Source organism: Centrocercus urophasianus, unplaced genomic scaffold (assembly GCF_019232065.1).
Source record: "Centrocercus urophasianus isolate 14NV4802_14NV808 unplaced genomic scaffold, USGS_Curo_1.0 seq_23, whole genome shotgun sequence".
Classification (NCBI taxonomy): Eukaryota; Metazoa; Chordata; class Aves; order Galliformes; family Phasianidae; genus Centrocercus; species Centrocercus urophasianus.
Window position 1 is genome coordinate 16,928,252 of NW_024884789.1, and position 15,564 is coordinate 16,943,815.

General features: G+C 45.0%; 1 protein-coding gene across 2 annotated transcripts in view; it reads right to left on the reverse strand.

Moving 5' to 3' along the window:
* Positions 1 to 15,093, reverse strand: part of PEAK1 (pseudopodium enriched atypical kinase 1) — an 84,377-nt gene extending 69,284 nt beyond the window's left edge. For both annotated transcript variants that reach the window (XM_042824219.1, XM_042824218.1), the window contains exon 1: positions 14,948 to 15,093. The gene's annotated coding sequence lies outside the window, so the exon portion shown is untranslated. The remainder of the gene's footprint in view (positions 1 to 14,947) is intronic.
* Between the last annotated feature and the right edge of the window lie 471 nt (positions 15,094 to 15,564).

Here is a 15,564-nt window from a genome sequence, read left to right on the forward strand (position 1 = left end):
TGTGCTCAGCATCCCGCTAGCACAGCAGGCAGCTCTTCACTTCTGCCAGGTTCATTTTCTGCCTAGTTAGTGAGTTAAATCAGCTGACAAAGCTCAGAGGTGCTAGCACCAACCCAGCTGGGGAAGGAAGGGAAGGGCAGAGCAGAGCGTGCAGAACTTCCTCAGCAACGGCAAGTTGCTACGTTGGATTACACCCTCATAGATAACTTCACATTGAGAGTAATTCTCAGGTTGTCACATCAATCTTAACCCTATCGCTATTATCTGCAAGGCACACACTACCTCACTGTGGGGTTGCAGTTTGTCTCCAGCATTAGAGAAAAATCCAATAGAACTGGAAAAGCTGATGGTAAATATTTCAAGTGCAAGCAACCCTCGCCTTCTTCCTCATCTGCCCCGGTTGGCTCAAAGCTGTGACACTGCTCAAAAATACGAGCACTGAAAACCTGGTGGAACACTTCAGCCGAGCAACCACAGCACGCATGAAGTTCAGCATCATTCAGCCCTGGTATTTCGCATTGACTTCCACAGTGCTCCTGAAAAAGGAGCTGCACATCTACTGGCTTTCAGGAACTGCATCTGAAAACCTTGTTTCATTGAGGGAAGCCTGAGCAAGCAAAAAGGCTGCCTACACCTCATCAGCATCCCTGCCATGAGTATGCTTTGTTTACTCAATACTTTATTGCTTTAATTTAACTAAGTAAGCAACTGACCTGGGCTAAATCAACACATGGATTTCAAATAAACTCAAGAAAATGAACTAGGAAGTAGCAAATACTTTTAATTCAACTTGTTTGTGTACCTCTTCCTTAAATTTCCCATCTCTCTCACTTTCAGGCAAAGCCTTAGTTTCTAGACCTTGGCTCCATTATTTCTTGTTCAGCAGAAGAATAAACTTAAGCACTCCTACCCCTCTTCCGCCAGCTCTTTGCTCCTATGCCAGCCTAGTCAAGCCAACAGCAGGCAGCTGGTCATTTTTGGCAGGGCTGTCCTCCTCCTGCTGCATCACTTCCTGACTCGGTTCACCACGAGGCTGCACAAACACACGGGTCAGCACTGAAGTGGAAATGAGTGACCAGCAGGGACAGGAAGGTGAGCTGTACCCAACTGCACTGCCACCATCCATGCAGTCCTAGCTGTCACCTGCTTTGCTCTTACACAAGATAATCTACAGAAACATTAAGAGATGGGAAAGCGAGGATGAATTAAAAATGAGGGAGGTATGGAGCAGACTGAGCGTGGAAGTATTTAAGCAACCAAATATCAAAGTGATTGCTTTCATGCACCCCTTAAATCACACAAGTCCTAAGTTCTGAAGGAAATTTAAACGTGTATTAAATAGCGTATTTGCATTGCCTAAATGAAATCAAAACCTACAGAACGGGGCCACATAAAGTCACCCAAACCTCTTAGCACTGCTCACAGAGCAGCTTTCCCAGACAGTCTGTTAAATTCCAAGTCCACAGCGTTACCCTCTCAATCAAGAGCAAAGTCCTTTTTGTGAGTAATGCCGCTGCCCAACCTCTAAAGAAACAGCAACAAAGTTAAATGCAAGAGTTTAAGAAAATGCCTCAGTGTAGAACTGCAAGCGTTTTTGGAAGAGGAAGACGGATGCAGTTCAGCATTTCACTCCTGCTTTGGTTTCTAATTACGTTTTCAAAGATGCCCAAGTGCCTGCTTGATGAGTTACAGAAGAACTAAGCAACATTCTGGCAGCTGCTGCAGGAACTGCAGAATTTGTCCCTTGATGCCAGTGGGTGTCAAGTTCTATGAATGGAAGGGTCTTCCAAGTTTCCAGCAGTCCACCAGGCCCAGCAGGGACAGCTAGGTAGTAGAAGCCAAGCCAAGAAAACCCTTTTTGATCCCTGAAAACAAGTTCTGAGCATTCAGTCGGGTTGGAAGGCTGAAATTTCCAAAGAATCCTTCTCCTGAGATGGTCCACATGGGGCTAACTGCCATGGAGCTCTGCATGCTGACTGATGGCAGCACGAGGCAGGGGAGGCTTCCATACACTGCTAACTTCTACACTAATATGCAGGGCTATTTTTTTTTTGCATTTTTTTTTAATGCCTCGCACATTTGTTTGTGTAGCAAAACATCTAAGCAGCGTGGTTAGAAACACTGGTTATAAACTACCAATTTTTGCCCTAACAGTAGGATTCGATGACCACACTGTTTCTTTTACCCAATAAACAAACTACAATGGACACAGGAGGCACGCTGGGAACTACAGTTTTTCTTTTACCTAATCCCCAGGATTTCAGCAGTCAGACGGATGCAGCGGTGGAAGTTTCCACGCTTATGACTCACGCTACAGTTTTTCCTCTCTCCTATTGTTTTGCAAATACTTGGCTTAATTTAAAATCCATTTCAACCAGAAGCTTCCAGTCGCAGCGGAAACTTAACAATCATATACTGCAGATGAGTAATGCTTCACGGGTGTGCCTCTGCAACATCTTCAACTGGTCTTCCTCCATTTGGGCTGCCACGGCTCTACCCTCATCACTGCTCCTGAGCTCCTGGCCCTGGCTGATTGTGTGCCCAGGTGCTGGCATGAGCCCAGAGGGGCAGCTGGAAGGGGCTGATGCAGGGAGCTGGAGGGACAGGGCCTGCCTGTAAGAACCGTGTGAAGGCAGCAAGGCAAGACTCAAGCTGCTTCTATCAGTAATGACACACAGGGTAACAAACACCCCCAGAAATAAATGCACAACATTCTAACATCACGTCTCCATGCAAACTACTTCCATCGGCTACCATCCTTCCTCAGACAGGGAAATTCCCGCTAAGGCATCAATAATAAATGCATTCAGCTATCAGTTTACCTACTAATGAGTAGCTTTTAGCACAAAGAGCCCACTCAGGTCTGGTCTGGAACACGAGAGCATGCTCAATAATTCAGAAGACTCAATTTTATCCCAAAAGATAAGCAAACAATTTGATGTCTACTCAGATTTCCAGACCAAATGGAGGTACGGCATTACAGAAGACATTAGTCAATAAACTATTCTCAACATGTTCTTCTGGGGAATGGGTTATCCACCTTTAAAAGACTATCTTATTAGAAACAAAGCATCAGGGACCTTAGGAAACTTCTTGTCTTGAAGATTATAACAAAAGATTTGGAAATTGTTCAGTACTGCAGATGCTGAAGATCTTTTCAACTTGACATACTGCACGGACAACGCGTAGGTCCGTTCTGGTTGCACACAGTATGAAATATAAACATCCTACACATGTTAAGGCAAAATTCACACTGAGCACAGAATGCTCTGACAGTACAATGCAGAGTGATAGGAAATAACGGGTGATAGGAAATAACAGCACATAGACTTTCACTGGGACTAAACACACAACAGACCAAACAGATTGCCTCCAATTCTGTGCCTGGCCACAGGGGTGATCCCTGAGCCAACCACAACCAGCAACACAGCAATTGGTGAGAGTATTTGGGCAAGTTATTGTGCCACACACGGGTATAACCCCCCACCTACCTCAGCTATGGCCAGAACTGGGGCTCAAAAAAACCAAGGGCCACTGCTCATACAACCTCTCCTCCAGACCACTGGCCATCCACATTGCCTTCCTTTGGATGTTAACAGTGCTTTCCTTCATTAGCTACCCATCTCTCATTACTTTAACATGAAGGATAAAAATACTTTGAACGCAGATGTGCTTCAGAGCCCACGCCTGCTCCACTGCTACGAAAAACACCATTTTGGTGTAGATTGCTCTGAAACAACAGCAACTAAAGAGCATACAATTTCCTTAACTGCAATTCCCTTTTTATGAAAGGCCCCCTTTAAACAAATCCCTTCATATTACACGCAGTGAAACATAGAACAGTGCTGCCTTTCTGGAGACAAATGGAGCTGACATTTGTTCTGTCCTCTTATCATTCTAATATTTGCCTTCTACAGAAGCCTTACAAACAGCACAAGCAGAATCTGACTGCTACGGTTATCTGAAACCATTTGGGGGCTGCAAGTGTGTGTGTGTGTGTGTGGTGGGGGGGGTGGCACTTAATGATCATGAAACAGAAAAGGCATCAAATAAAACAAGAAGGGATAATTAGAAATCCCTTACCACAGTTCATGCTTACTCTTCAAGACCACCAAAAGAACGGTGATCACAGAGGGGTTTCGGTGTGTTTTGTTTGCTTGTTTTTGTTTGACCTTTTTTTTAATTATTTTTTTTGTCACCATTCCATTGCTAAAACAACCTTTTAAAGCCTCCACTGATTGAAATGTTGGTCAGCAAAATGGCAGAATAAAGCCCTGGGGACCCGGGCAGCTTTCTGTTCTCTGCCACAGGCAGCACATAGCATCAGAGAGGAAGAACTTGCATAGCATGGTTTTATGGAAAGGTGTGAGTTTAAAGCAAGATAATTACTATATAGAAACAGTGCAGTTTGGTAGCTTATCTCCAGTCTTTCTCATTTTGAACTCCTAGAAGAAAAACGATCTCATCTGGAATGGCTACACAGCTTTGTAAAGCCCCTACTAGAATACAGCAGCACAGCCAAGAAATAGGAGCTCCAGAACACACGTTGCTCCTTAACACAGCAAAAAATCAGATGCTTTAGTGCCAAAGTACATCACAGCATGTATGTACAGAAATATTTTAATCCTTGTATGCACTGTATCAAAAATTCAATACAGCTAGCCCAAGAAACTCACAGTACAATTGCAATACTTTTACATTATACGAGTAGTGCATGGGGCCTTCCTGGAAACAAGCAGCGTGTAACTGCATTTTTGCACTGCATACTGTCTTCCAGCAGGACAGGAGGAATCAGGAATAGGCTGCATCTTCTCACATATTCTTTTGTAACCAGAAAGTATCCACTTTAACCTACCTGAATCAGGCCAACTAACAGCAAGCAACCCAGAGTCAGGATTTGCTAAGGTCAAAGCCAGCCCTCTATCACATCATTTATCTGAACAAGCACTCAGCTCACAGCACACTTCTGCCTCAACACACAAATGCTTTTTCCACACAGAAACACTTTTTCTAGCTGTCAGAAGTAATATGATTTTTGAAAGCTGTTCCATCTCCAACGAGAGCATTACGATCAGCTGTTCTAACAGAAATCCCCATCTTCTCTAGCAGCTCCAGCTCCTGCAAAGCAACCAAACCATCCCGAGTTTCTACTGACCCCACCTGCCAAAGGAAACATACACACACTTCTAAATGGGAACAGTAGAAAATGAAGTATTATTTAGTAACAATGAAGCTCAAGTGGGTGAAAAATATTCTTGCTCTTCTTGGAGTGCCAGTTCCCAAATGCCCTTATTAGTTAGCTTCCTTACCCAAGCAGTATTTACCTGGTTGGTTTTATTCCCACAGATTTTTATCTTCAAATATCTGTTATGTAGATTCCAGCAAGTTACAGATGATCTACAGTAACACTTCTAAGGCTCATACTTGAGTAAAAAATACTTGATGTAAAAATTACATCACGAGTATGTTATTCTGAATTTCCCAGAGCAGTATTTCCTACGCTTTTACTGACCTCAAAATTACACATGCACACTGGTTTGTTTTTGCACACTGGTTTGTTTTTGCACATGCCTTGACAAAACTTCCCATGTAAAATCTTACAATGTGGACCTATTGGGCACTTCCTAGCACAAAGTAATGGGCTGCATATGCTAACTCTTTTGTGCCATATGCAAGCAGTGAGTAAACACACCAGATACACTTACATGGAGGAGCACACAGGCACACAGCAGGGCACTCAATGTGTCACCTTCCTGGCTTGCACTGATCAGAATGCATGTCTGCAAAGTGGCTTGGAGCGTTCTGCCATACAAGTTTTCAGGTACTTTAAATGCTACATTTCATTAGCTAGCTCCTTCATTCAGTCACCAACAACCCGCATCTGGATCTTTTACACTGAGACTTCATGTGGTATTTTGCAATGCAGTTTGTGGCTCCAAGCATACAAAACCTCGATGTTTTCTACTTTTTCTGATGCTAAGTTACTGTACACAGCACTAGAAGTCATTAAATATGTATTATCTTTTAAGTTCTGTGATTTTAACTTAAAACATAATGTAAACTGCAGACGTCAGAGCCTTTCCATCTGTACAGAAACACTTGGTGCTGCTTCCGCCTCTGAAGGCAGAGCTGGAATCAGGTAGGAACTGCTGAGGCACAACTGCTGAGGTGCTCCCAAGGGACAGCTACAGTTTCATTGCTTAATCACTCCATCTTTCCATTTTGTTAATCATGTAGCTGAATAAGAATGATCTGATAGTACTTGTGCATTCGTTGTAATGAGTCCCTGGAAAGAAACGTCAGGAGTCAAGCATGCCCAGATCTCCTGAAGGAACGGAAGAAACTTCTGCACAAAGAATAAAAGCATCTTCAGTCTACATACACCAACGCTTTCCTTCTGATCCTGAATCCCTGTTCTGTTCCTAAGGAAGAAATGAACTTTCACAGCAAGTTGCTCAGCAGAGTACAACGAGCAGTGCCTGAGCTAAGAAACCTCCCAGCCCAGCTTCCCTTCCAGGCCATCGCATATCCATCTCCTTTCTTCCAGCTGCTTCAAGCCTTGCGTAACAATGCCATTTCCTGAATTCAGACCTCTACAAATAAACCTTGAGGCTGACTAATACTTTCTTCCCTTCAGCAAGGCATCCTTATAAAACTGAGGTCTTCACGTTAACCCCAGTGAAAAACACCCAATGAGAGAGATCTCATCAAGAGAACAAGATAGTGCTTTCATAGAACCATCATAGAATCACAGAACCATGGAAGGGCCTGGGTTGCAAAGGACCACAGTGTTCATCCAGTTCCAATCCCCTGCTACGTGCAGGGTCGCCAACCAGCAGACCAGGCTGCCCAGAGCCACATCCAGCCTGGCCTCAAATGCCTGCAGGGATGGGGCATCCACAATGGTTTTGCACACCACAGCTGTAAAAGGTTAATTTTGCAGAGAACAGTAAGGACTCAAACAAGGAACAAAAGGATACAATCTTTAATGTCCCTATCTGTCCCAGTAGCAACTTTTTATGAGCACACAGCAAAATGCATATTATTCTGTCCCCAAAACATCCTGCTTAGTCACTGGAGCAAGTGCTCAGTGCACACATAGTCTGAATTATTTAGTGCAGCAAAAGAACGCTGGGACCTCAGTAGCCCACGGCAAGATGAAATGCCAATTAGCACAGACAGAAGAGCCAAAAGCACAATGTGCCAATCCAGCCAAAGCAGCACTTCCATAAGGAATGAGGGACAGAAAGCAGTGCAACATGAGAACACTTCTTTAAGGTGCAGATTTGCCACCTACGTAAGAAGCTTGAAACTGGTTCTTTTGGTGGAAGGGAGCATCCCTCTGAGTCTTCACCTCTTGTGGGGAAAAGTAGCTCAGGAAATGAATGCTTCCTTGTGAATCATTTTGGTCACAGAATCAACGTTTACCACTGCAAAAGCTTCTGTCCACCTTTTCCAAATACAAACAGACAGACTTGTATCCCCACCCAATTCTTATCTTTCCAACCCAACATTTAACATTTCCCAGTGGCCTAAGCACCTCCATTTCCCCACAAGTCCATAAACAAAACTCTACATCATGAAAGTTTTATCTGAGTAGACACCAGATCCGTTTCTGTGTCATCTATTGGATAACCTGTCTGATTTTATGGAAGATTATTTACATTTGTGTGTGGATATCAAACACAATCAGTTATGCTGTTGGTCTAAGCACACATTCCTGCGAGCGCTGCTCTAAGCTAAGGAAGAAGATGGGTATGTTTGGAATCATCCCAGCTTATTTACCACGTAATGCACCTGAAGAACATTTGTTCCATTCACAGACCACATACCCGACAGCAGGTTGTCCCTTGTACACACATTAAGAAGTTGTCTCTCCTTTCCTTTCTTTCCCTGGTACCCCTGATCTATTTAACTAGAACGACTGGAGTGTGAGTTTGCAATGAGTCAAGAGGAAAACAAATTCACCAAGCCCATCTCTGCTCAGCTGGACTGGCGTGCAAATGGAAAACAGCTGGATGTAAATTGGACAACCCGTTCTTATTGCACACATGTATAACAACCCAGGAAGGAAACAAGAAAAATGCAAAGTTACCAACACACTGTTGTTGCAGTGCATCGCATCAAGACATATTTGTCATCCGAGCCTAATTTGCTTGGTTAACATGATATTGGGCATATCAAAATAAAGCACCTTGGCAAGGTTATTTAGCTGTTTCACAGACAAAACCTGTGAGAGTCTGAGGGTAAGCAGACAGGCTTTTATTCTGATTTTCCTTGCTAATGTGAAACCTGAGAGACGATCCATCCACTGCAACAAGTCACTACTTCCCTTGTGGAAAAGGAACCTCTCCAAATACCACAAAGGTGATTAAAATCTGAAAGACAGGGCAGCTAGGAGAGAGGCAGCTTTTGCAGACAGATGACAACCAGTTTATTTGACAAGATCTGGGTTTCTTTTGTACAGTGGACAAATAGAAAAGAGCGAAAAGGTACAGCACCAGTGTTTTGCCAATGCTTTGCCCTACTCCTGCTGCACAAAGTTCCCAACGTTCTGAATAGGGCAGATCACTGTTTCAATCCTCCAAAACCTACAAAGCTGGGGCGCCACCTGCAATACACACAGATAACAAACTCAGCCTGTGTTTTTTTCCAGCGTTAAAAAGCAGATGTTTTTCCTTGCATTAACACCGTGTGGATGTGAAATGATCAATGCAACCTCTGTGCAAAGAAGGGAGCAAACATAACGCCTCCCTAAAGGCACAGCCTCAAGGTAGGAGTATTAAGCTCAATTTCTTTCCCAAAATGCTGCAGAGAAAGACGAGAACAACCCAGCTTCCAGTTGTCGCGCTCCTCATCTGCCTTGTCTACACATGGCTTCCCTCCAGGCTCCTCTCATGTGCTCTCCCACAGCACAGCCCTCTGCTGTCCTTCCGACACGCAGCTGCAATCTGTGTGGTCTGCTTGGGCGAGTGCAGGGGAAGCTTGTTGGGTTTCAAATTATTTTTTCTTTACAAGCCAGGATAGCAAAAGAAGGTCATTTCTCTTAAAGAGCCCACAGGAATCTCGTAGTATTTCAAATATTTGTATTTGCGTGTGAAGATGGACATTTGTGCGGGATGTGGTGGGGAAGCTTGGGGTTGTATATTGGTTTATTTTGGGCAAGGGAAGATTGCTCGCTTCCTACCGGTGTTTTTGCTAGACTGTTTTGCAAAACTGCCTACAGGATTGATTGCCTGCTACAATCTGAAAAGATTTAACTTGTGGAGTTCGTGGAGCAGAAATAAGTCGTGACTTTAATTAGTCAACAGTAAAAATTACCTAAGGGGGAAACAAATCCGAGTCATTTGGAGGTGGGAGGAAAAACAAATGAGTACCACTGAAATATTTCAATGGAAGAGAGGCAAATAGACTGCATTCAAGTACATTGGGAATGAGGGGGAAAACAGGAAGAGGTGTAAATAAGGGGCAGAGGAATGAACAGAATGAAGAGCGATTGGGAAACAGTGCTGAGGCAAAGTGGGCCATCTCAGGGAGATCTGATCTCGCATGCTACGAACTCTTCAGCACAGGGCAGACAACAGCAGCACACAGCTTCACATTCAAAGCACGCTGTTTCACTGAGCATCACTGCTGGAAATAACTCTGCTTTAACCACATCCTACTTTTGTCACAAAAGCCACAGTAAGCCTACAAATGTTTAGTTGTCCTTTTAAACAACAAATTACTGACTTAATGTCTCCAACGTTTTGTTGACCTGCATAAAAGCAGAGACACACCAGCACAGCCCAATAGGTAAATAATGCTTTCTTTCGTGACACACTTAATTAGACTGCTGCTGTCTCTCCACCCAACCCTCCAAATGCTCTGCAGGTTTGCTCCCCAGGGTCTGATGACAGGATGAGCAGTGAAATGAGCCCTTACAGCCCCACACCCCAAGCACACAACATTCAATGTCTGCTCTCCTCTGTAGCCCCATGAATTCATTTCTGCACAAATGAGGGGGCAAGGAATCGTGTAACGCTGATGAGAACATAGAGCTGATGGCTCAGGAGACAAAGGCAACATACTGCTTACCTTTCTCACCGCCTCTTGGCCACCTCGGTGATGCTGACAGTCTTCTGCATGGTTAAGTTCACTAGGGTAAGCAGTCACTCAGCTAACAAAGCACCACCAACACATTCCCAGCTTTCCTGAGGTCCATTTCTTGACAGCTGTACGTATGCTGTGTCCCTCCTTTGTGCTGGTATCGATGCTTGTGAGCAGGACTCCTCAACAAGCCAGTCAGGACTGCATACTTACTGCCAAAATCTTTGTCCTTCCCTGGGTTTAATTCTTGCTGCTCAAGCACACTGAGTTTAGAGGAGGGCCCACAGGTGCTGGTGAGAAGGGAAGCAGCAGAAGCACACAGCTGGGGAGAGGAGGGAAGATGGAAGGATGAAGGAGGCTTCTATTTTGGGATTAATTTAGGTGCTGTCTCATGACACAGCTGAGAAGAGGAAAGGAAATAAGATCTATGAAGAGAAAAGTACTCCTGCAGGGTAATTAAGACCTAGGAGTAAACATGCCAAATGGTGTTTGCCACACGACAACAAACAAATGTGAATCAGAACGTGAATCAGTGCTTGAGCAGAGGAAGGAATGTTTTTTCTGCCATTCAGGAAGCACTTCAATTGTTTGGAAAAGGTGTGAGTCATTAACTCCAGCATGTACAAGTGAGACATCCAAAGCTATAAATACCTGACATACTTCAAGGGCTCTTTGGAATGGAACAATGGAAATCTATATGTACTTTTTCAAAACTGTAGAAGCATGAAGCCACAAATCGCTTCACAGGCTTTGATTTGTTGTGTGTAGGCTCTTCTGAATTGCATTACCCGAGCAGGAAGAGCTATAACCTTGAAAGGTCCAGTTTTTTTGCTTCTGACATTTAGGATAGCTAAACAGCTATTTAGGGGATAGAAGTTGTGAGACACAAAGGCATGTTGGCAGTATGCTAATTCAATGCAACACTTTCCATCTCACAATCTGTAGCTTAGCACAGCCATCAAGGAAAATTACCTTTCTGATGGCAACCATGAATCCCACGTGCAGCAATGTGTCATGAATTAAAAAAATCCTCCTCCGCATTGATTTCATACCTGCTTGCTGGAGCTCAGCACCAAGGCACTAAGGAAGCCTCACTGCAATCTTGCAACATCCATTTTTATGACAACTACAGGATTATTTGGGCTATAATATACTCAAGCTTTTCTTAATCTGTTTGTAACTCCTAGTAGATTTTATTCCTTTTTAATACTGGTAAAACGTTGGTCTGACTTTAACATCAGTTGTTTTCATTCCCAGCTTAAAGCCACAGCCATACCACACAGTATCAGTGCATTATGGTTATCACAACCTGCAAAGGGCTTGGTTGCAGACCCACACGCAGCCAGTCTGGCTGCTTAGAGCCAAATACTATCATAAAGTATAGACCCAACTCCTTCAGACATTCAGCTTTAACATTTTCCTCTAAGAAAGTCATCTAGTTCAGATTCCATAGGACTCCTATACAATCTTTCTAGAAAAAAATACGTTCTCTCCACATAGTTTTTCAAATTAATTGGGGTGGTCAGCAGGGACAGGGAGGTGATTGTCCCTCTCTACTCTGCCCTTGTTGAGGCCCCATCTGCAGTGCTGTGTCCAGGTCTGGAGCCCCCAGTACAAGAAAGACAGAGCTGTTGGAGAGGATCCAGAGGAGCCACATAGATGATCAGGGAACTGGAGCACCTCCCCTATGAAGACAGGCTGAGGAGCTGGGCTTGTTCAGCCTGGAGAAAAGAAGGCTGGAGGTGATCACAGGAGGGGAGTCAACTCTTTGGAAGGGTAGATAACTACAGGACAAGGGGAAATAGTTTTAAGTTGAGGGAGGGAAGATTTAGGTTGGCTGTCAGGGAGAAGTTCTTTACTACGAGAGTGGTGAGGTGCTGGAACAGCTGCCCAGAGAGGCTGTGATGCCCCGTCCATCCCTGGAGGTGTTCAAGGCCAGGTTGGATGGAGCCCTGGGCAGCCTGGGCTGATACTAAATGGGGAGGGTGGCGACCCTGCATGTGGCAGGGGGTTGGGGATTCGTGGTCCTTGAGGTCCCTTCCAGCCCGGGTCATTCTGTGATTCTGTAATTGCTGTGATGCCTTCTATCTTGTATTAGGACTGCAAAGAACGCAGGTGAACTACATATGATGATGCCACAGGCACCTTGCGGAGAGGGATAAATAACATAGGGATAAATAACATCTCACCAGACTGATGTTGCTTTCAAAACACCGTAGTCAGCACACACAACTTCATTAGCCAGGAAAGCAGTAGAATACAAGGAAATATCCCTTCCTTTGCTAAAAAATTGCATTAAATGCTGTCACCGCTGATGGCAGGTTGTGAGCTGCTGCACGCTGCCCTACAGTGTTCTCAGAAACTGAGCAGCTTTCTACATGCCTGATACAGAACCAAAGCTGCTTTAAAAGCCTAGCAACCTGAAAAAAACATATTCAGACGTATTGCTTCAGAGCAAATAAATCAAGCAACACTACAAAGCTCATCACTGAAAGTTTCTGCATGCCTGAGCTGCTCAGACTGCTCTGTGATAACAGAACACAATGCAACTACAGCTGGGTTATCCAGTGATATTTGTACACAGTCGCCAGGCTAAAGCTAACAATTTGTTCAAGTAAAAAATGCTTGGAGAGCATTTAACTGGCATGATCTCTGTCATTTATACATCTGATCCCACTCACCACCCCTGGAAGCAGAAGCAAACTGCTGCTGTGCTGAGATCTGATACAGTTGTCTTTGTGAAGCATCTGAAGGACAGCGAGGCTTAAATAACTGCTGCAAAGTCACACGCTGAACCTGTGGCACATCTCACACAGCAGCTCTCTACGTGGCAGCAATAAGAAGAGTGTTAAGTTTGCTTCACTTGCAAGCAATCCAGGGTAACAGCAGAGCTCCTCGCACTGGAATCACAAATCACTTAACACTGTGCAATTTAGAAAGAAGTGAGAGGACATGGGATTTCCTCAGCAGGGCCCCATCAGGCTGCTGGGCCAGTGAGCCATCTCCTGTCATCTCCCAGAGCGCACATCTTGAGCTAAAATGCATGAACTGCAGAAGTTAAATAGGCAACAAAGCACATACACAAAGCAACTCAGCCATACGTCTATGAGAAACGCCCCTGAAGAAGCCTCATTCCAATGATGTCCCCTTAACTCCAGGAATGCTCAGAACTCCAGATACCTATCACAGTGCATCCCACCTGCCTCCCTCCGTGGGGCTGAATTCAGCAAGGCATCCGACAACTTCTACTGACAGAAGAGAATCTGTTTACCAGCTCAGAAGCATGAATGAGACACACATCCAACTCAAGTGACCGCATTTGGCAAATGCTGCAGGTTTCCCTGCCACCTCTTGTATTTTATTAAGTCAGCTTCACATTTTCTTACAATTAAGAAATGGCCTACCTTACTCCAACACGTCTCCACATCTCCAAGCACATTTTCCTGTTTTTCAAGTATTTTTGAAAGATCCCTTCAACCAGAACAAGTGTAATCCTTACACAGTGCATGCTTGTTAATCCAGTCTGTTGTTTCACAAGAAAATACTGAAGTTCAAGTCTTTGAAGCTCACCGGACAAATCATTCCAAACCAGTATTATGTTATAATCACAAATGTTAAAGAAATCACAGAATCACAGAACGGCCAGGGTTGGAAGGGACCTCAAGGATCATGAATCTCCAACCCCCCTGCCGCATGCAGGGCCACCAACCTCCACGGGTGGATAAAAACAATAAATTAAAACTTACATAGATCAAGAACATGTCTACTGAATCTCATAATGCACGAGCATTCCAGTGGAGAGAAAATAAATTTGAAATTAATTCTACATTTATGTACTTGATTTTGCTACCAATGGTGCTTTAACTGGTTTCAGTATATTTGAGATAGAGGTGCCACCACCACTAGGGCCCATGTTCCAACATCCATCTTCACAGCCCAGAATTCCCCCCTCACAGCTCATAAAAACCTCTTGTTTGCAGTGTGTTCTTCTCATCCTCTCACTCCCAAGATGTTATACTTCACCTTCTCCACAGCCCCTCAAAAGAACAGCTGTGACATCTCCCCCCTCCCCTTCCCAAGCCTCCCGATGCATCTCATGGACACCAAGTGCCCTCAGACACTTTGCTAGGCAGCCTGTGCTGAGCTCTGGCAGCTCCCACCCTGCTGAGAACCTGCTGGATTGCAGGTGTGCCCACGATCCCACAGCCAAGTGCCAAACAGGAGGCCAAACATGCTGTTAAACTGTTGGCTCCCTACTGCTACCAGAGAACAGCCATAAATGCAGTCTCCTCGAGCGTAGCTGTACTGAAGATGGTTATTCAGAGCAATTTATAGCTCTGTGGTTGAAGTACTAGAAACACAAACTCTAGGGCCGGTTAGCCATGCCTTTCAAACTTAGCTTTGCACCCTAGAGGTGGCTGGGTATACACTGTGGGTACTACCACAAGACTCCATCCAACATTTTTCACTCAGAGGATGGTGAGGCACTGGAACAGGTTGCCCAAGGAGGCTGTGGATGCCCATCCCTGCAGGCATTTGAGGCCAGGCTGGATGTGGCTCTGGGCAGCCTGGGCTGCTGGTTGGTGACCTGCACACAGCAGGGGGTTGGAACTGGATGAGCATCGTGGTCCTTTTCAACCCAGGCCATTGTATGATACTGTGATCTAACTCAGCCCAGACCGCTGCAGTCTCCATATAAACAAATCCAGACAATCATTCCATAGGTTATGTACTTGATATATCCCAGTTATGCTCCCATTTGCGTGGCACTGCTCTTGGCAGCACTGACACTGCTGTCCGGGCTGGCAGCACGGAAGCAAGTGCCTGGGACAGCCCAAAGCAAGAGGCAGCAATGTACCTGGCAGCTGGGTGTGTGCAGGACGGGCACGGTGCTGAGCGGCGGTGGCACAGCCGGCTGCTCTTTGCTCAGTGCTGCAGCTCCTGCCTTCAAGAAGCGGGTTCATAGATTTTCCCAGTGCACCCACGATGCGTGTTGTCTCACATCGCAGTCACCTGAAGAACAGGAAGCACACAGCATTCAGGAGCTGGCAGAACGCACTGTGCAAGAAGTGAAAACGTGCTCATGTCAGGTTGAGCATTTAACTGAGCTGCTGTGTTCAGGTTGGACATCAGGAAAGACTTCTGTGGAACAGCAGTGATGCACTGGCATGGGCTGCACAGAGCACTGGTGGGGTCAGCCCAGGAGGTGCTCAGGAACCACAGGGACGTGGCACGGAGGGACATGGTCAGTGCACACACAGTGCTGGTGGGTTGGACGAGATGATCTTGAAGGTTTAACCAACCTCAATGGCTCCATAAGCCTTGACAAATCTTATTTTCAGGTTGTAAACGGCCTCATTTTCAGTTATAGAAGCAGTAACAACAGACACTTCGGTCAGCAAGAGTCACCACAGACAAGACAGACTGTTGGGAACACATCAGTGCCTCAGGCTCATAGCTTTGCCCCGTTCCATT